The sequence below is a fragment of the Lissotriton vulgaris genome, chromosome 2_2 (assembly GCF_964263255.1).
Source record: "Lissotriton vulgaris chromosome 2_2, aLisVul1.2, whole genome shotgun sequence".
NCBI classification, from domain to species: Eukaryota; Metazoa; Chordata; class Amphibia; order Caudata; family Salamandridae; genus Lissotriton; species Lissotriton vulgaris.
In genome coordinates this window covers 324,732,089-324,751,446 of record NC_141688.1, presented here as the reverse complement: position 1 = coordinate 324,751,446, position 19,358 = coordinate 324,732,089, and the positions used below count along the sequence as shown (strand labels likewise).

Below are 19,358 nucleotides of genomic sequence, written 5' to 3'. Positions count from 1 at the left end.
CCCTCTGGTGAGGGCACTTGTAGGGTGTGTGAGACCCTCCCTCTGGTGAGGGCACTTGTAGGGGTGTGAGACCCTCCCTCTGGTGAGGGTACTTGTAGGGGTGTGTGAGACCCTCCCTCTGGTGAGGGCACTTGTAGGGGTGTGTGAGACCCTCCCTCTGGTGAGGGCACTTGTAGGGGTGTGTGAGGCCCTCTCTCCGGTGAGGGCACTTGTAGGGGTTTGAGGCCCTCCCTCTGGTGAGGGCACTTGTAGGGGTGTGTGACCCTCCCTCTGGTGAGGGCCCTCTCTCCGGTGAGGGCACTTGTAGGGGTTTGAGACCCTCCCTCTGGTGAGGGCACTTGTAGGGGTGTGAGACCCTCCCTCTGGTGAGGGCACTTGTAGGGGTGTGTGAGACCCTCCCTCTGGTGAGGGCACTTGTTGAGGTGAGAGACCCTCCCTCTGGTGAGGGCACTTGTAGGGGTGTGTGAGACCCTCCCTCTGGTGAGGGCACTTGTAGGGGTGTGAGGCCCTCTCTCCGGTGAGGGCACTTGTAGGGGTTTGAGGCCCTCTCTCTGGTGAGGGCACTTGTAGGGGTGTGTGACCCTCCCTCTGGTGAGGGCACTTGTAGGGGTGTGAGAGACACTCCCTCCGGTGAGGCCACTTGTAGGGGGGTTAGAGACCTTCCTCTGGTGAGGGCACTTGTAGGGGTGTGAGAGACCCTCCCTCCGGTGAGGACACTTGTAGGGGTGTGAGAGACACTCCCTCCGGTGAGGGCACTTGCAGGGGTGTGTGAGACCCTCCCTCTGGTGAGGGCACTTGTAGGGGTGTGAGACCCTCCCTCTGGTGAGGGCACTTGTAGGGGTGTGAGACCCTCCCTCTGGTGAGGGCACTTGCAGGGGTGTGTGAGACCCTCCCTCTGGTGAGGGCACTTGTAGGGGTGTGAGGCCCTCTCTCTGGTGAGGGCACTTGTAGGGGTGTGTGACCCTCCCTCTGGTGAGGGCACTTGTAGGGGTGTGAGAGACACTCCCTCCGGTGAGGGCACTTGTAGGGGTGTGAGACCCTCCGGTGAGGGCACTTGTAGGGGTGTGAGGCCCTCTCTCTTGTGAAGGCACTTGTAGGGGTGTGAGAGACCTTCCTCTGGTGAGGGCACTTGTAGGGGTGTGAGAGACACTCCCTCCGGTGAGGGCACTTGTAGGGGTGTGAGACCCTTCCTCCGGTAAGGGCACTTGTAGGGGTGTGAGAGACCCTCCCTCCGGTGAGGACACTTGTAGGGGTGTGAGAGACCTTCCTCTGGTGAGGGCACTTGTAGGGGTGTGTGACCCTCCCTCTGGTGAGGGCACTTGTAGGGGTGTGAGAGACCCTCCCTCCGGTGAGGACACTTGTAGGGGTGTGAGAGACCTTCCTCTGGTGAGGGCACTTGTAGGGGTGTGAGACCCTCCCTCTGGTGAGGGCACTTGTAGGAGTGTGAGACCCTTCCTCCGGTGAGGGCACTTGTAGGGGTGTGAGAAACCCTTCCACCGGTGAGGGCACTTGTAGGGGTGTGAGGCCCTTCCTCCGGTGAGGGCACTTGTAGGGGTGTGAGACCCTCCCTCCGGTGAGGACACTTGTAGGGGTGTGAGACCCTTCATCCGGTAAGGGCACTTGTAGGGGTGTGAGACCAGACCCTCCCTCTGGTGAGGGCACTTGTAGGGGTGTGTGACCCTCCCTCTGGTGAGGGCACTTGTAGGGGTGTGAGACCCTCCCTCTGGTGAGGGCACTTGTAGGGGTGTGAGGCCCTTCCACCGGTGAGGGCCCTTGTAAGGGTGTGAGAGACCCTTCCTCCGGTGAGGGCACTTGTAGGGGTGTGAGACCCTTCCTCTGGTGAGGGCACTTGTAGGAGTGTGAGACCCTCCCTCCGGTGAGGACACTTGTAGGGGTGTGAGACCCTTCCTCCGGTAAGGGCACTTGTAGGGGTGTGAGACCCTCTCTCTGGTGAGGGCACTTGTAGGGGTGTGTGACCCTTCCACCGGTGAGGGCACTTGTAGGGGTGTGAGGCCCTTCCTCCGGTGAGGGCACTTGTAGGGGTGTGAGACCCTCCCTCCGGTGAGGACACTTGTAGGGGTGTGAGACCCTCCCTCCGGTGAGGACACTTGTAGGGGTGTGAGACCCTTCCTCCGGTAAGGGCACTTGTAGGGGTGTGAGACCCTCTCTCTGGTGAGGGCACTTGTAGGGGTGTGAGACCCTCCCTCTGGTGAGGGCACTTTTAGGGGTGTGAGACCCTTCCTCCGGTGAGGGCACTTGTAGGGGTGTGAGACCCTCCTTCTGGTGAGGGCACGTGTAGGGGTGTGAGACCCTCCCTCCGGTGACAGCACCTGTGGTGGTGTGAGACCCTTCCTTCGGTGAGGACACTTGTAGGGGTGTGAGACCCTCTCTCTGGTGAGGGCACTTGTAGGGGTGTGAGACCAGACCCTCCCTCTGGTGAGGGCACTTGTAGGGGTGTGTGACCCTCCCTCTGGTGAGGGCACTTGTAGGGGTGTGAGACCCTTCCACCGGTGAAGGCCCTTGTAAGGGTGTGAGAGACCCTTCCTCCGGTGAGGGCACTTGTAGGGGTGTGAGACCCTTCCTCCGGTGAGGGCACTTGTAGGGGTGTGAGACCCTCCCTCCGGTGAGGACACTTGTAGGGGTGTGAGACCCTTCCTCCGGTAAGGGCACTTGTAGGGGTGTGAGACCCTCTCTCTGGTGAGGGCACTTGTAGGGGTGTGAGACCCTCCCTCTGGTGAGGGCACTTTTAGGGGTGTGAGACCCTTCCTCCGGTGAGGGCACTTGTAGGGGTGTGAGACCCTCCTTCTGGTGAGGGCACGTGTAGGGGTGTGAGACCCTCCCTCCGGTGACAGCACCTGTGGTGGTGTGAGACCCTTCCTTCGGTGAGGACACTTGTAGGGGTGTGAGACCCTCTCTCTGGTGAGGGCACTTGTAGGGGTGTGAGACCCTTCCTTGGATGAGGGCACTTGTAGGGGTGTGAGACCCTCTCTCTGGTGAGGGCGCTTGTAGGGGTGTGAAAGACCCTCCCTTCGGTGAGGGCACTTGTAGGGGTGTGAGAGACACTCCCTCCTGTGAGGGCACTTGTAGGGTTGTGAGACCTTTTCTCCGGTGAGGGCACTTGTAGGGGTGTGAGGCCCTCTCTCTGGCGAGGGCAGTTGTAGGTTGTGAGACCCTTCCTCCGGTAAGGGCACTTGTAGGGGTGTGAGACCCTTCCTCCGGTGAGGGCACTTGTAGGGGTGTGTGAGATCCTCCCTCTGGTGAGGGCACTTGTAGGGGTGTGAGGCCCTCTCTCTGGCGAGGGCACTTGTAGGGTTGTGAGACCCTTCCTCCGGTAAGGGCACTTGTAGGGGTGTGAGACCCTTCCTCCGGTGAGGGCACTTGTAGGGGTGTGTGAGACCCTCTCTCTGGTGAGGGCACTTGTAGGGGTGTGAGAGACACTCCCTCCGAGGAGGGCACTTGTTGGGGTGTGAGACCCTTCCTTGGGTGAGGGCACTTGTAGGGGTGTGAGACCCTTCCTCTGGTGAGGGCGCTTGTAGGGGTTTGAGAGACCCTCCCTCTGGTGAGGACACTTGTAGGGGTGTGAGACCCTTCTTCCGGTGAGGGCAATTGTAGGGGTGTGAGACCCTTCTCAGGTGAAGGCACTTGTAGGGGTGTGAGACCTTTCCTCCGGTGAGGGCACTTGTAGGGGTGTGAGACCCTTCTCAGGTGAAGGCACTTGTAGGGGTGTGAGACCTTTCCTCCGGTGAGGGCACTTGTAGGGGTGTGAGACCCTTTTTCGGGTGAGGGCACTTGTTGGGGTGTAAGACCCTTCCTCGGGTGAGGGCACAGGTGATGGTGTGAGAGACCTCCCTTGGGTGAGGGAATAGATAGTGGTGTGAGGGACACTTCTTCTGGTGAGGGCAACTGCAGGGGTTCGTGGGCCCTCAGTTCTCACTCAGGGCCCCTGCAGGGGTTCCTGGTCCTCAGTCTTCACTCAAGGCCCCTGTAGGGGTTCAAGGGCCCTCAGTCCTCACTCGGGGCCCCTGCAGGTGTTCCTGGGCCCTCAGCCTTCACTCAGGAACCCTGTAGGGGTTCCAGGGCCTCAGTCTTCACTCAGGGCCCCTGCAGGGGTTCCAAGGCCTCAGTCTTCACTCAGGGCCCCTGCAGGGGTTCCAAGGCCTCAGTCCTCACTCAGGGCCCCTGCAGGGGTTCTTGGGCCCTCAGTCTTCACTCAGGGCCCCTGCAGGGGTTCCAAGGCCTCAGTCTTCACTCAGGGCCCCTGCAGGGGTTCCAGGGCCCTCAGCCTTCACTCAGGGCCCCTGCAGGGCCTGGGGTGGGTTCTCGGCTGGGCCCCTGGCTCCAGTCCAGCTCCATCAACAGCGCCTCGAGGGCGGTGTGTGGGAGGACAGCTGTGCACTGAATAACAGGAAAAGCTCCAGAAACAACCCCGATGTCAGCGCGGGTGCAATGACCGGCAGTAACCCCTGTCTCCCTCCTTCCCTCCGCAGCATCGAGGGCGGCAGCGAGCAGAGCTGCCGGAGATCAGAGGGTGCGAGGAGGGAACGGGGCTGAGCCGGGATCTGCCGGAGACCAGAAGGTGCGAGGATCGCACGGGGCTGAGCCGGGATCCGCCGGAGATCAGAGGGTGCGAGAAGGGCACTGGGCTGAGCCGGGATCCGCCGGAGATCAGAGGGTGCGAGGAGCGCTCAGGGCTGAGCCGGGATCCGCCGCAGATCAGAGGGTGCGAGGAGCGCACAGGGCTGAGCCGGGACCTGCCGTAGAGAAGAGTGTGCGAGGAGCGCAAGGGGCTGAGCCGGGAGCCGCCAGAGATCAGAGGGTGCGAGGAGCGCTCAGGGCTGAGCCGGGATCCGCCGCAGATCAGAGGGTGCGAGGAGCGCAAGGGGCAGAGCCAGGATCTGCCGGAGATCAGACGGTGTCAACGGCGCACGGGACTGAGCCGGGAGCCGGGAGCCGGTGGAGATCAGAGGGTGCGAGGAGCGCACTGGGCTGAGCCGGGACTGAGCAGGGATCTGCCGGAGATCAGAGGGTGCGAGGAGCACACGGGACTGAGCAGGGATCTGCCGGAGATCAGAGGGTGCGAGGAGCACACGGGGCTGAGCCGGGATCTGCCGGAGATCAGAGGGTGCGAGGAGCTGAGCCGGAACTGTAGCCTGGAGCAGGGAGCAGTGGGAGCAGCCTGAGGTGAGCTAAATACTGTGGTCTTAGCGAGCTGGGGTGGGCGAAATATTACAGCGTGGTGAGTGACTGAACTAGTGCATACCGACTGACTATTGTGTGCTGAGTGATTGAAGCATTGTGTACTCACCTACCGGACTATTGTGTACTGAATAACTGAACTATTATATACTGACTGTCTGAACCATTGTACACTGACTGACTGAGCTATTGTATACTGAGTGACCGAACTATTGTATACTGAGTGACTGAGCTATTGTATACTGCGTGACCGAACTATTGTATACTGAGTGACCGAACTATTGTATACTGAGTGATTGAGCTATTGTATACTGAGTGACTGAGCTATTGTACACTGAGTGACCGAGCTATTGTATACTGACTGACTGAGCTATTGTATACTGAGTGACCGAACTATTGTATACTGAGTGACTGAGCTATTGTATACTGCGTGACCGAACTATTGTATACTGAGTGACCGAACTATTGTATACTGAGTGATTGAGCTATTGTACACTGACTGACTGAGCTATTGTATACTGAGTGACCGAACTATTGTATACTGAGTGACTGAGCTATTGTATACTGCGTGACCGAACTATTGTATACTGAGTGACCGAACTATTGTATACTGAGTGATTGAGCTATTGTATACTGAGTGACTGAGCTATTGTACACTGAGTGACCGAGCTATTGTATACTGACTGACTGAGCTATTGTATACTGAGTGACCGAACTATTGTATACTGAGTGACCGAACTATTGTATACTGAGTGACCGAACTATTGTATACTGACTGACCGAACTGTTGTATACTGACTGACCGAGCGATTGTATACTGAACCATTGTATACTGACTGTCTGAACCACTATATACTGACTCACCGAACTATTGTATACTGAGTGACTGAACTATTGTATACTGACTGACCGAGTTATTATCTACTGACTGACCGAGCTATTGTATACTGAGTGACCAAACTATTGTATACTGAGTGACTGAACTATTGTATACTTACTGACTGAACTATTGTATACTGACTGACCGAACTGTTGTATACTGAGTGACTGAACCATTGTATACTGACTGACCGATTCAATATTCTCCGCATGCTCAAAAAAACATTTCGCTGGATCCCCACCGAAATTAGAAAAACGGTCACCCACGCACTGGTTACAAGCCGACTGGACTACGGAAACACCCTATACTCCGGTACCACCGCAAAACTTCATACAAAAACTCCAACGCATCCAGAACGCAGCAGCCAGACTCATACTAGACATCCCACGTAAAGACCACATCTCTGGTCACCTGAAAGACCTCCACTGGCTCCCCGTCAATAAAGGATAACATTCCGCCTCCTAACCCCCGCACACAAAGCACTTTACGAACTCGGACCCGAATGCCTCAACACACGACTGTCCTTCTACACCCCCTCCCACCAGCTGCGCTCTTCCAACCAAGCCCTTGCTGCTGTACCTCGCATCAACAAAACCACCATGGGAGGAAGATCCTTCTCCTACCTGGCTGCTAAAACATGGAACTCACTTCCTATTCACCTTCGCCTCACTCAGAACCACCTAGCATTCAGAAAGCAACTTAAAACGTGGATATTCGACCAGTAATTCCCCACCCCTCTTCAAGCGCCTTGAGACCCTCTCGGTATGTAGCGCGCTATATAAATTCATTGACTTGACTTGACTTGACCGAGCGATTGTATACTGAACCATTGTATACTGACTGTCTGAACCACTATATACTGACTCACCGAACTATTGTATACTGAGTGACTGAACTATTGTATACTGACTGACCGAGTTATTATCTACTGACTGACCGAGCTATTGTATACTGAGTGACCAAACTATTGTATACTGAGTGACTGAACTATTGTATACTGACTGACCGAGCTATTGTATACTGAGAGACCGAGCTATTGTATACTGAGTGACCGAGCTATGTTAATGTTAGTTGGGATTTGTTAAGCGCTCGTACGCCCGGAGGCTTCATGGCGCTGTAGAAGGAACCAAACAGGACAGTCGAAGGACAGGCAGTGCTATCGGTAGTAAGCTTGAGAAAACAGCCAGGTCTTCAGAGATTGCCTAAAGCTAAGTATGTTATCAATCTGCTTTATATGGAGAGGAAAGGAATTCCAGAGTACAGCAGCTTGGTGGTCGAAGCAGCTGCCTCCGTGGCGTTTCCTCTTGAAAGGAGGCACAGTCAAGAGTGATTTGTAGGTGGATCGAAGGTGACGGGAGGGGCAATATTTTTTGAAAAGATCTCTGATAAAGGAAGGGCCAGAGTCGTTCAGAGAGCGGAACAGAATACACCCAGTCTTAAAGGCCGCACGTTGCTCAACTGGCAACCAGTGTAGTTGCTTAAGGCCAGGTCTGATGGATTGCCTCCTGGGTATATTCAGCAGCAGCCTGGCAGCTTGGTTCTGAACAAGCTGGAGGCGTTTAAGCTCACCAATTTGGAGGCCGAGGTAAAGACTGTTAGAGAAGTCCAGCCTGGATAGAACCAAGGAGAGGACAATCTGTGTAAGGGCTGCTGAGGAGAAAAAGCGGGCAATTTTTCTTATTTTCTTCAATTGAAAAATGCTGGAAGATACCACCGCTCCAACCTGTCTTTTTAGCGAGAGATCCTCGCTGATAAAAATGCCTAGGCTTTTAACCACGGGAGATTTAGTAGGGGGGGCTCCCATGTTAGTGGGCCAGAAGTTAGGGTTCCAGCTTAGTGGGCTCTGTCCGGGCAGGACCAGCTCGGTCTTGCCCGGATTGAGCTTCAGATGATTGCAGCTCATCCAACTCAGTATGTGGGACATGGTTCTTTGGAATACGTCCACTGAGTCAGTGTTGTTGAGAGGGAAGATGAGCTGCAAATCATCCGCATAATTGAAGATGGTTACATTAGCATGACGCAAGGAGTGCAAAAGAGGGCGTAAGTAAACATTAAAAAGAAGGGGAGATAACGAGGAGCCCTGTGGTACCCCACAGGTGGTGGGTATAGTGGGAGCGGTGAAGGAGCCGAGTCTGACTGATTGTGTGCGGTCCGAGATAAAAGAGCGGATCCAGCTCAGTGCAGGGCCCCTGAGACCTGCCTGCTCGACACGGTCTACCAAGATGGTGTGGTCGACCGTGTCGAACGCAGCAGAGAGGTCCAATAGTACAAGCGCCTGGTGGGTTCCTGCGTCTGCATTCCGCCTCAGAGTGTTTAACACCGAGAGGATAACCGCCTCGGTGGAGTGGCAAGGGCGGAATCCTGCTTGATTCGGTGCCAGATATTCAGACTTTTCCAAGAAGCTGGAGATAGTTTCGCACACATGTGACTCCAGCAGCTTGGCACAGTATGGTAACAGCGATATAGGTCTGTAGTTGATGGGATCTAGCGGGTTGGCACCTGCCTTTTTTATGAGGGGAACGAGGAGGGCTTTTTTCAATTTGCGTGGGACTTTGCCCTGTGCAAGTGACCCATTCAGTAAAGAAAGTAAGCACTCAGGGAGATTGGTGCCCACTTCTTTCATGATGTGAGGGGGGCAAATGTCATCAGGAGAGCCTGTTTTGACTTTGGTTAGTAATTTGAGTAGCTTGATATCGTCTATGGGGGGGAAAGAGTCTAAAGTGGCAGGGTTATAGCAGGTGTCAGCAAATAATAGAGGGGACTGAGTAGTAGAAATGCTTTGCTTGATCTTGCATATTTTATCATAGAAAAAAGAGTTGAGTGTGTTGCAGAGCTCTTGGGTAGGAACCGTAGGGAGGGAGGTTCTGTCGCAAGAGCTGAGGTTTTCCACGGTGTTAAACAACTCTTTAGACTTGTTTTGGGCCTTGAGAATTTTATCTGAGAAGTAGTCAGTTTTGTATTTGAGGATGAGATTTTGATATTCCCTGCGGGCCTTACGGAAGTTGGCTCTGTCATGCTCTAAGTAGGCTGTGCGCCATTTGCGCTCCATTTGACGAGTTTTAAGTTTAAGGGCTTTTAGATGAGGTGTGAACCATCTGTGAGCATCGTTGGGGCGGGAGCGAGAGAAGTTAACGCAGGGGGCGTGGGCTTCAGCTGCCTGGAGTAGCCAGTCGGAGAAGACTGCTACTGATTTCTCTATGTCCAGTTCGAGTGAGGGGCAAGTAGAGGTTAACATTTGGAGGAAGGACGGAACGTCGACCTTTTTCCACATTCTTGCCTTCCCGCCTTGTTGGGGCGAAGGTTTGCTGTTTTTAGCAATGGTTATGGTGAAATTGATCAGGAAGTGGTCCGACCAAATGCAAGGCAGGATGGAATTCACCTCCAGGGAGGTGTTTTGAGACCAGATTTGGTCAAGGCTGTGACCTTTCTCGTGTGTTGGAAGGTGAATGTGTTGGATGAGATTAAGATCAGAAAGAGTGTCCTTGAGTGTGGCTGCCTGAGAATCAGACTCCGCTGAATCCAGCCAGAAATTGAGATCGCCCAGGAGTAGGATTTTATCATGGGAGATGATAAGGGGGGCTAGTTGTTCCGATAGAGATGCAGCAAAGGTAGGCATATTTTGAGGGGGGCGATAGATGAGGATCACGAGAAGAGAGCCAGTGTCCGCATCCATTTTAAAGAAAAGATTACATTATCTGATCCTGTCAGATCAAAGGATGGCAGGAGAGAGACTTTAAGGTTTTTGCGAATAATCGCAGCGACCCCTCCGCCCCTCTTACCAGCTGGCCTATCGACATGCAGTATATAGTACTCAGCGGGGACTGCCGCCAAGATATCAGGTAGGGATGCGTCGTTAAGCCAAGTCTCAGATAGGCATAGAAGGTCTGGTTGATCGGCCTGAAGCAGAAGAAAGATGTCCAGGTGATGTTTTACCATGGACCTGGTATTTAGGTATAGACATTTTAAAGTAGTCTGAGGCACATGTGGGGGTGGGAGGGTAGAGCGTGGAGAGGGCTTAAAGGTTTTAGTAAGCATGAGGTCAGGTTTTAGTATGCCATATGTGGCGGCGCGCTTTAAAGCGTGAGCGGGCGGGGGGAAGGTGGTGCTGTCAGCAGGTCTTAGTGACAGCAGCGAAGCAGCGGAGTAACAGTAGTTTTGACCAGGGGGTTTGGCCCCGAGCCCCGGACTGCCTCGGACGGGCGCAGACGGGCTTGCCTTAGGCGCGCCTTCGGCGCGCAAACGGCGCTCCCGCTGCGCTCGTCCGCTGCGCTTCCGGTGGCAGCACATGTTATACCCGGATTCGGGGCGTGGCTTACAAGGGGGGCGTGGCCTACGTCCTCGGCGGACTGGCGCGAATGTTGACGTTGCAGCCGGCGCTAGAAGCGCTGCCCAGGCTGTTCAGAATGACAAAGTGCAAGAAATACGGGTAATTTCAATTTTAAAAGATGATATTAAAACAAAGTTACTCCCGGCCTTCGCCTTCGGAGTTTAGCTCAATCTGGGGCGGCACGCAGCGAGCCTGCGCTTTTGAAGGGCGTCAGGGGGCGTGGCTTACAAGGGGGGCGTGGCCTACGTCCTCGGCGGACTGGCGCGAATGTTGACGTTGCAGCCGGCGCTAGAAGCGCTGCCCAGGCTGTTCAGAATGACAAAGTGCAAGAAATACGGGTAATTTCAATTTTAAAAGATGATTTTAAAACAAAGTTACTCCCGGCCTTCGCCTTCGGAGTTTAGCTCAATCTGGGGCGGCACGCAGCGAGCCTGCGCTTTTGAAGGGCGTCAGGGGGCGTGGCTTACAAGGGGGGCGTGGCCTACGTCCTCGGCGGACTGGCGCGAATGTTGACGTTGCAGCCGGCGCTAGAAGCGCTGCCCAGGCTGTTCAGAATGACAAAGTGCAAGAAATACGGGTAATTTCAATTTTAAAAGATGATTTTAAAACAAAGTTACTCCCGGCCTTCGCCTTCGGAGTTTAGCTCAATCTGGGGCGGCACGCAGCGAGCCTGCGCTTTTGAAGGGCGTCAGGGGGCGTGGCTTACAAGGGGGGCGTGGCCTACGTCCTCGGCGGACTGGCGCGAATGTTGACGTTGCAGCCGGCGCTAGAAGCGCTGCCCAGGCTGTTCAGAATGACAAAGTGCAAGAAATACGGGTAATTTCAATTTTAAAAGATGATTTTAAAACAAAGTTACTCCCGGCCTTCGCCTTCGGAGTTTAGCTCAATCTGGGCTATTGTATACTGAGTGACAGAGCTATTGTATACTGACGGACCAAACTATTGTACACTGACGGACCGAACTATTGTATACTGAGTGACTGAACTATTGTATATTGACTGACTAAACCATTGTTTACTGAGTGACCGAACTATTATATACTGAGTGACTGAGCTATTGTATACTGAGTGACAGAGCTATTGTATACTGACGGACCAAACTATTGTACACTGACGGACCGAACTATTGTATACTGAGTGACTGAACTATTGTATACTGACTGACTGAACTATTGTATACTGACTGACTGAACCATTGTATAGTGCCTGACTGAGCTATTGTATACTGACTGACTGAACTACTGACTGAATTATTGTATACTGACTGACGGAACTATTGCGTACTGACTGTCCAAACTATTGTATCCTGAGAGACCGAGCTATTGTATACTGAGAGACCGAGCTATTGTATACTGACTGAACTATTTTATACTGACTGACCGAACTATTGTATACTAACTGACCGTGCTATTATAATCTGAGTGAGCGTACTATTGTATACTGTAGGAAATGTTCTACACAGAGTGATTCAGCTGCTGTACTCTGATTAACTGAGGGAAATGTTCTACACTGTGTGACCCAGCTGCAGTATGCAGAGTAAATGAGGGAAATGTTCTACACTGTGTGACCCAGCTGCTGTATGCGGAGTACCTGAGGGAAATGGTATACACTGAGTGACCCTTTTGCTGTACCCAGAGTGACTGAGGTAAATGTTCTTCACTGAGTGAATTAGTTACTGTACACGGAGTAATTGAGGGAAATGTTCTACACTGAATGACCCTGCTGCTGTTTGCAGAGTAAATGTGGCAAATTTTGTACACTGAGTGACCCAGCTGCTGTACGCAGAGTAACTGAGGGAAATGTTCTACACCGAGTGACCCAGCTGCTGTACGCGGAGTAACTGAGGGAAATGTTCTACACCGAGTGACCCAGCTGCTGTATGCAGAGTAACTGAGGGAAATGTTCTACACTGAGTGACCCTGCTGCTGTTTGTAGAGTAACTGAGGGAAATGTTCTTCGCTGAATGACTCAACTGCTGCACGCTGAGTAACTGAGGGAAACGTTTTACACTGAGTGACTCAGCTGCTGTATGCGGAGTAACTGAGGGAAATATTCTACACTGAGTGACCCAGCTGCTGTACGCGGAGTAACTGAGGGAAATGTTCTACACTGAGTGACCCAGCTGCTGTTTGCAGAGTAACTGAGGGAAACGTTTTACACTGAGTGACCTAGCTGCTGTTCACAGAGTAAGTGACGGAAATGTTCTACACTGAGTGACCCAGCTGCTGTACGTGGAGTAACTGAGTGAAATGTTGTACACTGAGTGACCCTGCTGCAGTATGCAGAGTAACTGTGGGAAATGTTCTACACCGAGTGACTCAGATGCTGTATGCGGAGTAAATGAGGGAAATGTTCTACACTGAATGACCCTGCTGCTGTTTGCAGAGTAAATGTGGCAAATTTTGTACACTGAGTGACCCAGCTGCTGTACGCAGAGTAACTGAGGGAAATGTTCTACACTGAGTGACCCAGCTGCTGTACGCGGAGTAACTGAGGGAAATGTTCTACACTGAGGTGACCCAGCTGCTGTACGCGGAGTAACTGTGGGAAATGTTCTACACCGAGTGACCCAGCTGCTGTATGCGGAGTAACTGAGGGAAATGTTCTACACTGAGTGACCCTGCTGCTGTTTGTAGAGTAACTGAGGGAAATGTTCTTCGCTGAGTGACTCAACTGCTGCACGCTGAGTAACTGAGGGAAACGTTTTACACTGAGTGACTCAGCTGCTGTATGCGGAGTAACTGAGGGAAATGTTCTACACTGAGTGACCCAGCTGCTGTACGCGGAGTAACTGAGGGAAATGTTCTACACTGAGTGACCCAGCTGCTGTTTGCAGAGTAACTGAGGGAAACGTTTTACACTGAGTGACCTAGCTGCTGTTCACAGAGTAAGTGACGGAAATGTTCTACACTGAGTGACCCAGCTGCTGTATGCGGAGTAACTGAGGGAAATGTTCTACACTGAGTGACCCTGCTGCTGTTTGTAGAGTAACTGAGGGAAATGTTCTTCGCTGAGTGACTCAACTGCTGCACGCTGAGTAACTGAGGGAAACGTTTTACACTGAGTGACTCAGCTGCTGTATGCGGAGTAACTGAGGGAAATGTTCTACACTGAGTGACCCAGCTGCTGTACGCGGAGTAACTGAGGGAAATGTTCTACACTGAGTGACCCAGCTGCTGTTTGCAGAGTAACTGAGGGAAACGTTTTACACTGAGTGACCTAGCTGCTGTTCACAGAGTAAGTGACGGAAATGTTCTACACTGAGTGACCCAGCTGCTGTACGTGGAGTAACTGAGTGAAATGTTGTACACTGAGTGACCCTGCTGCAGTATGCAGAGTAACTGTGGGAAATGTTCTACACCGAGTGACTCAGATGCTGTATGCGGAGTAAATGAGGGAAATGTTCCACACTGAGTGACCCAGCTGCTGTATTTGGAGTAACTGAGGGAAATGTTCTGTACTGAGGGACCCTGCTGCTGTTTGCAGAGTAACTGAGAGAAATGTTCTACCCTGAGTGACCCTGCTGCTGTATGCGAAGTAACTGAGGGAAATGTTCTACACTGACTCAGCTGCTGTACGTGGAGTAACTGAAGGAAATGTTCTACACTGAGTGACCCAGCTGCTGCTGTGTGCGGAGTAACTGAGGGAAATGTTCTACACTGAGTGACCCTGCTGCTGTTTGCAGAGTAACTGATGGAAATGTTCTACACTGAGTGACCCTGCTGCTGTATGCGAAGTAACTGAGGGAAATGTTCTACACTGACTCAGCTGCTGTACGTGGAGTAACTGAAGGAAATGTTCTACACTGAGTGACCCAGCTGCTGCTGTGTGCGGAGTAACTGAGGGAAATGTTCTACACTGAGTGACCCAGCTGCTGTACACAGAGTAACTGAGGGAAATGTTCTATACTGAGTGACCCAGCTGCTGTACACAAAGTAACTGAGGGAAATGTTCTACATTGAGTGACCCAGCTGCTGTCCGCAGAGTAACTGAGGGAAATGTTCTACACTGAGTGACCCAGCTGCTGTATGTGGAGTGACTGAGGGAAATATTCTACACTGAGTGGCCCAGCTGCTGTTTGCAGAGTAACTGAGGGAAATGTTCTACACTGAGTGACCCAGCTGCTGTATGTGGAGTGACTGAGGGAAATGTTTTACACTGAGTGACCCAGCTGCTGTTTGCAGAGTAACTGAGGGAAATGTTCTACACCGAATGATTCAGCTGCTGTACTCTGATTAACGAGGGAAATGTTCTACACTGACTCAGCTGCTGTACGTGCAGTAACTGAGGGAAATGTTCTACACTGAGTGACCCTGCTGCAGTATGCGGAGTAAATGAGGGAAATGTTCTACACTGTGTGACCCAGCTGCTGTATGCGGAGTACCTGAGGGAAATGGTATACACTGAGTGACCCTTCTGCTGTACCCGGTGTGACTGAGGTAAATGTTCTTCACTGAGTGAATTAGTTACTGTACGCGGAGTAATTGAGGGAAATGTTCTACACTGAATGACCCTGCTGCAGTACACAGAGTAAATGTGGCAAATTTTGTACACTGAGTGACCCAGCTGCTGTATGCGGAGTAACTGAGGGAAATGTTCTACACTGAGTGACCCAGCTGCTGTACGCGGAGTAAATGAGGGAAATGTTCTGCACTGTGTGACCCAGCTGCTGTATGCGGAATACCTGAGGGAAATGGTATACACTGAGTGACCCTTCTGCTGTACCCGGAGTGACTGAGCTAAATGTTCTTCACTGAGTGAATTAGTTACTGTACGCGGAGTAATTGAGGGAAATGTTCTACACTGAATGACCCTGCTGCAGTACACAGAGTAAATGTGGCAAATTGTGTACACTGAGTGACCCAGCTGCTGTATGCGGAGTAACTGAGGGAAATGTTCTACACTGAGTGACCCAGCTGCTGTACGCGGAGTAACTGAGGGAAATGTTCTACACTGAGTGACCCAGCTGCTGTACGCGGAGTAACTGTGGGAAATGTTCTTCACCGAGTGACCCAGCTGCTGTATGCGGAGTAACTGAGGGAAATGTTCTACACTGAGTGACCCTGCTGCTGTTTGTAGAGTAACTGAGGGAAATGTTCTTCGCTGAGTGACTCAACTGCTGTACGCTGAGTAACTGAGGGAAACGTTTTACACTGAGTGACTCAGCTGCTGTATGCGGAGTAACTGAGGGAAATGTTCTACACTGAGTGACCCAGCTGCTGTACGCGGAGTAACTGAGGGAAATGTTCTACACTGAGTGACCCAGCTGCTGTTTGCAGAGTAACTGAGGGAAACATTTTACACTGAGTGACCTAGCTGCTGTTCACAGAGTAAGTGACGGAAATGTTCTACACTGAGTGACCCAGCTGCTGTACGTGGAGTAACTGAGTGAAATGTTGTACACTGAGTGACCCTGCTGCAGTATGCAGAGTAACTGTGGGAAAATTTCTACACCGAGTGACTCAGATGCTGTATGCGAAGTAAATGAGGGAAATGTTCCACACTGAGTGACCCAGCTGCTGTATTTGGAGTAACTGAGGGAAATGTTCCACACTGATTGACCCTGCTGCTGTTTGCAGAGTAACTGAGGGAAATGTTCTACCCTGAGTGACCATGCTGCTGTATGTGAAGTAACTGAGGGAAATGTTCTACACTGACTCAGCTGCTGTACGTGGAGTAACTGAAGGAAATGTTCTACACTGAGTGACCCAGCTGCTGCTGTGTGCGGAGTAACTGAGGGAAATGTTCTACACTGAGTGACCCTGCTGCTGTTTGCAGAGTAACTGAGGGAAATGTTCTACACTGAGTAATCCTGCTGCTGTATGCAAAGTAACTGAGGGAAATGTTCTACACTGACTCAGCTGCTGTACGTGGAGTAACTGAAGGAAATGTTCTACACTGAGTGACCCAGCTGCTGCTGTGTGCGGAGTAACTGAGGGAAATGTTCTACACTGAGTGACCCAGCTGCTGTATTTCGAGTGACTGAGGGAAATGTTCTACACTGAGTGACCCAGCTGCTGTTTGCAGAGTAACTGAGGGAAATGTTCTACATTGAGTGACCCAGCTGCTGTATGTCGAGTGACTGAGGGAAATGTTCTACACTGAGTGACCCAGCTGCTGTATGTGGAGTGACTAAGGGAAATGTTCTACACTGAGTGACCCAGCTGCTGTATGTGGAGTGACTGAGGGAAATGTTCTACACTGAGTGACCCAGCTGCTGTATGTCGAGTGACTGAGGGAAATGTTCTACATTGAGTGACCCAGCTGCTGTATGTCGAGTTTCTGAGGGAAATGTTCTACACTGAGTGACCCAGCTGCTGTTTGCAGAGTATCTGAGGGAAATTTTCTACATTGAGTGACCCAGCTGCTGTATGTCGAGTGACTGAGGGAAATGTTCTACACTGAGTGACCCAGCTGCTGTATGTGGAGTGACTGAGGGAAATGTTCTACATTGAGTGACCCAGCTGCTGTATGTGGAGTGACTGAGGGAAATGTTCTACATTGAGTGACCCAGCTGCTGTATGTCGAGTGACTGAGGGAAATGTTCTACACTGAGTGACCCAGCTGCTGTTTGCAGAGTAACTGAGGGAAATGTTCTACATTGAGTGACCCAGCTGCTGTATGTCGAGTGACTGAGGGAAATGTTCTACACTGAGTGACCCAGCTGCTGTATGTGGAGTGACTGAGGGAAATGTTCTACACTGAGTGACCCAGCTGCTGTATGTGGAGTGACTGAGGGAAATGTTCTACATTGAGTGACCCAGCTGCTGTCCGCGGAGTAACTGATGGAAATGTTCTACACTGAGTGACCCAGCTGCTATATGTGGAGTGACTGAGGGAAATGTTCTACACTGAGTGACCCAGCTGCTGTTTGCAGAGTAACTGAGGCAAATGATGCAGTCCTTACATCTAGGATCGCTAGGGGGCTACAAACCCTACTTGATGCCTGCTCCGCATTTATGGTGGACGGGACTTATCCATAAATGGCTCGACTTCCTATGTCATGCAAGTGGGGATATGTTCCAAAGAATTGTACCAATTCAGGGTACGTGCGACCAAGGTACCCTGCACAGGCGTTTTTTTCATATTTGGGGGTCGTATTGGATGCCCACATGAAATGGGGCCCACTCAAACAAAGAAACAAGGCGGACCTGGTGCGGGTGAATGCAGGATTTTTTAACTTTGCATTTAAGCTGGGAAACAGACCTGTAGCAGCGCAGTTAAAGATCTACCAAGCAAAGTGTGTAGCGATCGCTTCATATGGTATTGAAATATGGGGGCTGTTGGACAGGCCTCGTGGAAGGTCCGCTCCCTCCCCGCATGGTGGGGCCCGGACCCCTGCTCTCCCTGTATCCAAGACAAGAACCCTCCCGGCAACCCACCGGGGCAACCCACGGCCCGTCCACAACAGAACTCCAGCTCCTGAACACCCCAGTATCGGCTGGCCCGGGCCCCCGTCAGCACCACTGCCCCGGCCCAGCCGCCATCTTTGGACACTACACGACAAGGCCGCGTGGCCTCGGCTCGACCCCAACCCTGGGCCTGGCCAGGCCCCGACATCGAGGCACCACCCTCCACCCAGGAGGTGAAGAGACCACTTGGCAGGTCAATGGGAGAAGGAGTGTCAATGGTGTAGGAGAGTAGGGTCTGCAATCCTATGATCACCCAGATTTTTTGCTTTTGTTTCACTGGTTTACGACTTTCTCTGGCTGCGGGCCTGCCAATCAGACCCACAGCCTGGCTGTTCTCTTTCTAAATTACGAGATGTACCCTAGGTGCATTTACCAATTGGTACTGGGCCACCTTATCAGACCCTGTAACTCATGGCCTAGGTGTACCCAGGGCCGCCAGGGGCTGCAGCATGTATTGTGCCACCCCTGGCTGGCCTCCTAAATTTGACACAACTGGCTGCATGACAGCTGGGGCGAAGTCGTGTAATCACCCTTTGCTTTAGATATAGTAGCTCTATATCTAACCCTCCAATGGACACCCGAGTCCCTATCAGTCACTCCTATGGCAGGCCTTGACAATCCTGAAGGCAGAGTGCGTGGGCTCGTGTGAACTGTGCTCTGGCCCGAGCCGAGCCGGTTGCAGCTTGCGGAGAAAAGACCCAATGGCTGTTCCATGATAACGCGTACCACATCGGTAACTTCGGTGTCGCGTTATCAAGACATGTCGAGTAAGGTGTCATACGAATCGGGATGCTGCTCTCTCACCAACTCTGGCGACGAGGTTAGCATTCCGCCCTTCTAGAGGGACACGACATGTACGTAACTGTGAACCCCGGTTAAAGTTAACGAAGGCCTCAGCTCCACAAAATGGATGCTGCCACCACAGACACAAGTCTGACCTCCTGCTGCTGGGAGTCCTTCCAGCGAGGAGCACTTGGACAAAGGGTTTCCTGTCGAGGGCGGTGTTCGCACCGTCCCAGACAGGGTTTGTGTATTCTGGGTAGGTAGGGCTTTTGCGAGAAGGTGACTGCGGAGTGGCACCCCGGTGCTCACTACGCATCTGCCGGTTAGAACCAGTTCCAGGGGCGACAGCCCTGGCCTGGGGAAAGTCCGGCAGGGGAGAGGGGTGTAACCACCCCCCTTCCTGGTCCCACCCTTAGGGCAGGACCTAGTCATGTACCCACCCCTTTCTTTAGAATAAAGGCCGGAGCGGGGACCCTTCCAAATTAGATCATCTTTGAATCAAGAATACTTTCTACGAAAGGACTTCAAGACTCTTCTCAAGATTTCTCCCTTGTGGCTAAGGAGTAGTCACCCTGCATCAGCGGGCACCATCTAAGAACTCTGCGGTTTGCTGTAAGTCCTTCCTCAAGGAATCCGACGGCCCAGCTCGACGAGAACCGGCTTCCCTGGCACCTCTGACCTCTACCCACGTCATCAGCTCAGCTGTGATCTGTGGGTGCGACGAGACCTCGAGGGACCGGCCATCATCAGAACCTGCACG

At 52.5% G+C, this 19,358-nt stretch overlaps 1 protein-coding gene across 9 annotated transcripts in view; it reads left to right on the top strand.

Annotated features, from left to right (window-relative positions):
- The window catches only part of NR1H3 (nuclear receptor subfamily 1 group H member 3), a 335,465-nt gene that overhangs the window by 129,739 nt on the left and 186,368 nt on the right, over positions 1 to 19,358 (top strand). Inside the window, exons 1-2 of one of the 9 annotated variants that reach the window (XM_086959701.1) lie at positions 4,501 to 4,912; positions 5,024 to 5,181. The exons of 4 other annotated variants lie outside the window; for them this stretch is intronic. The gene's annotated coding sequence lies outside the window, so the exon portion shown is untranslated. Of the gene's footprint in view, positions 1 to 4,500; positions 5,182 to 19,358 lie in introns of those variants that run through there. 4 more of the 9 variants (XM_086959705.1, XM_086959704.1, XM_086959709.1 and 1 more) reach the window with 4 other exon arrangements.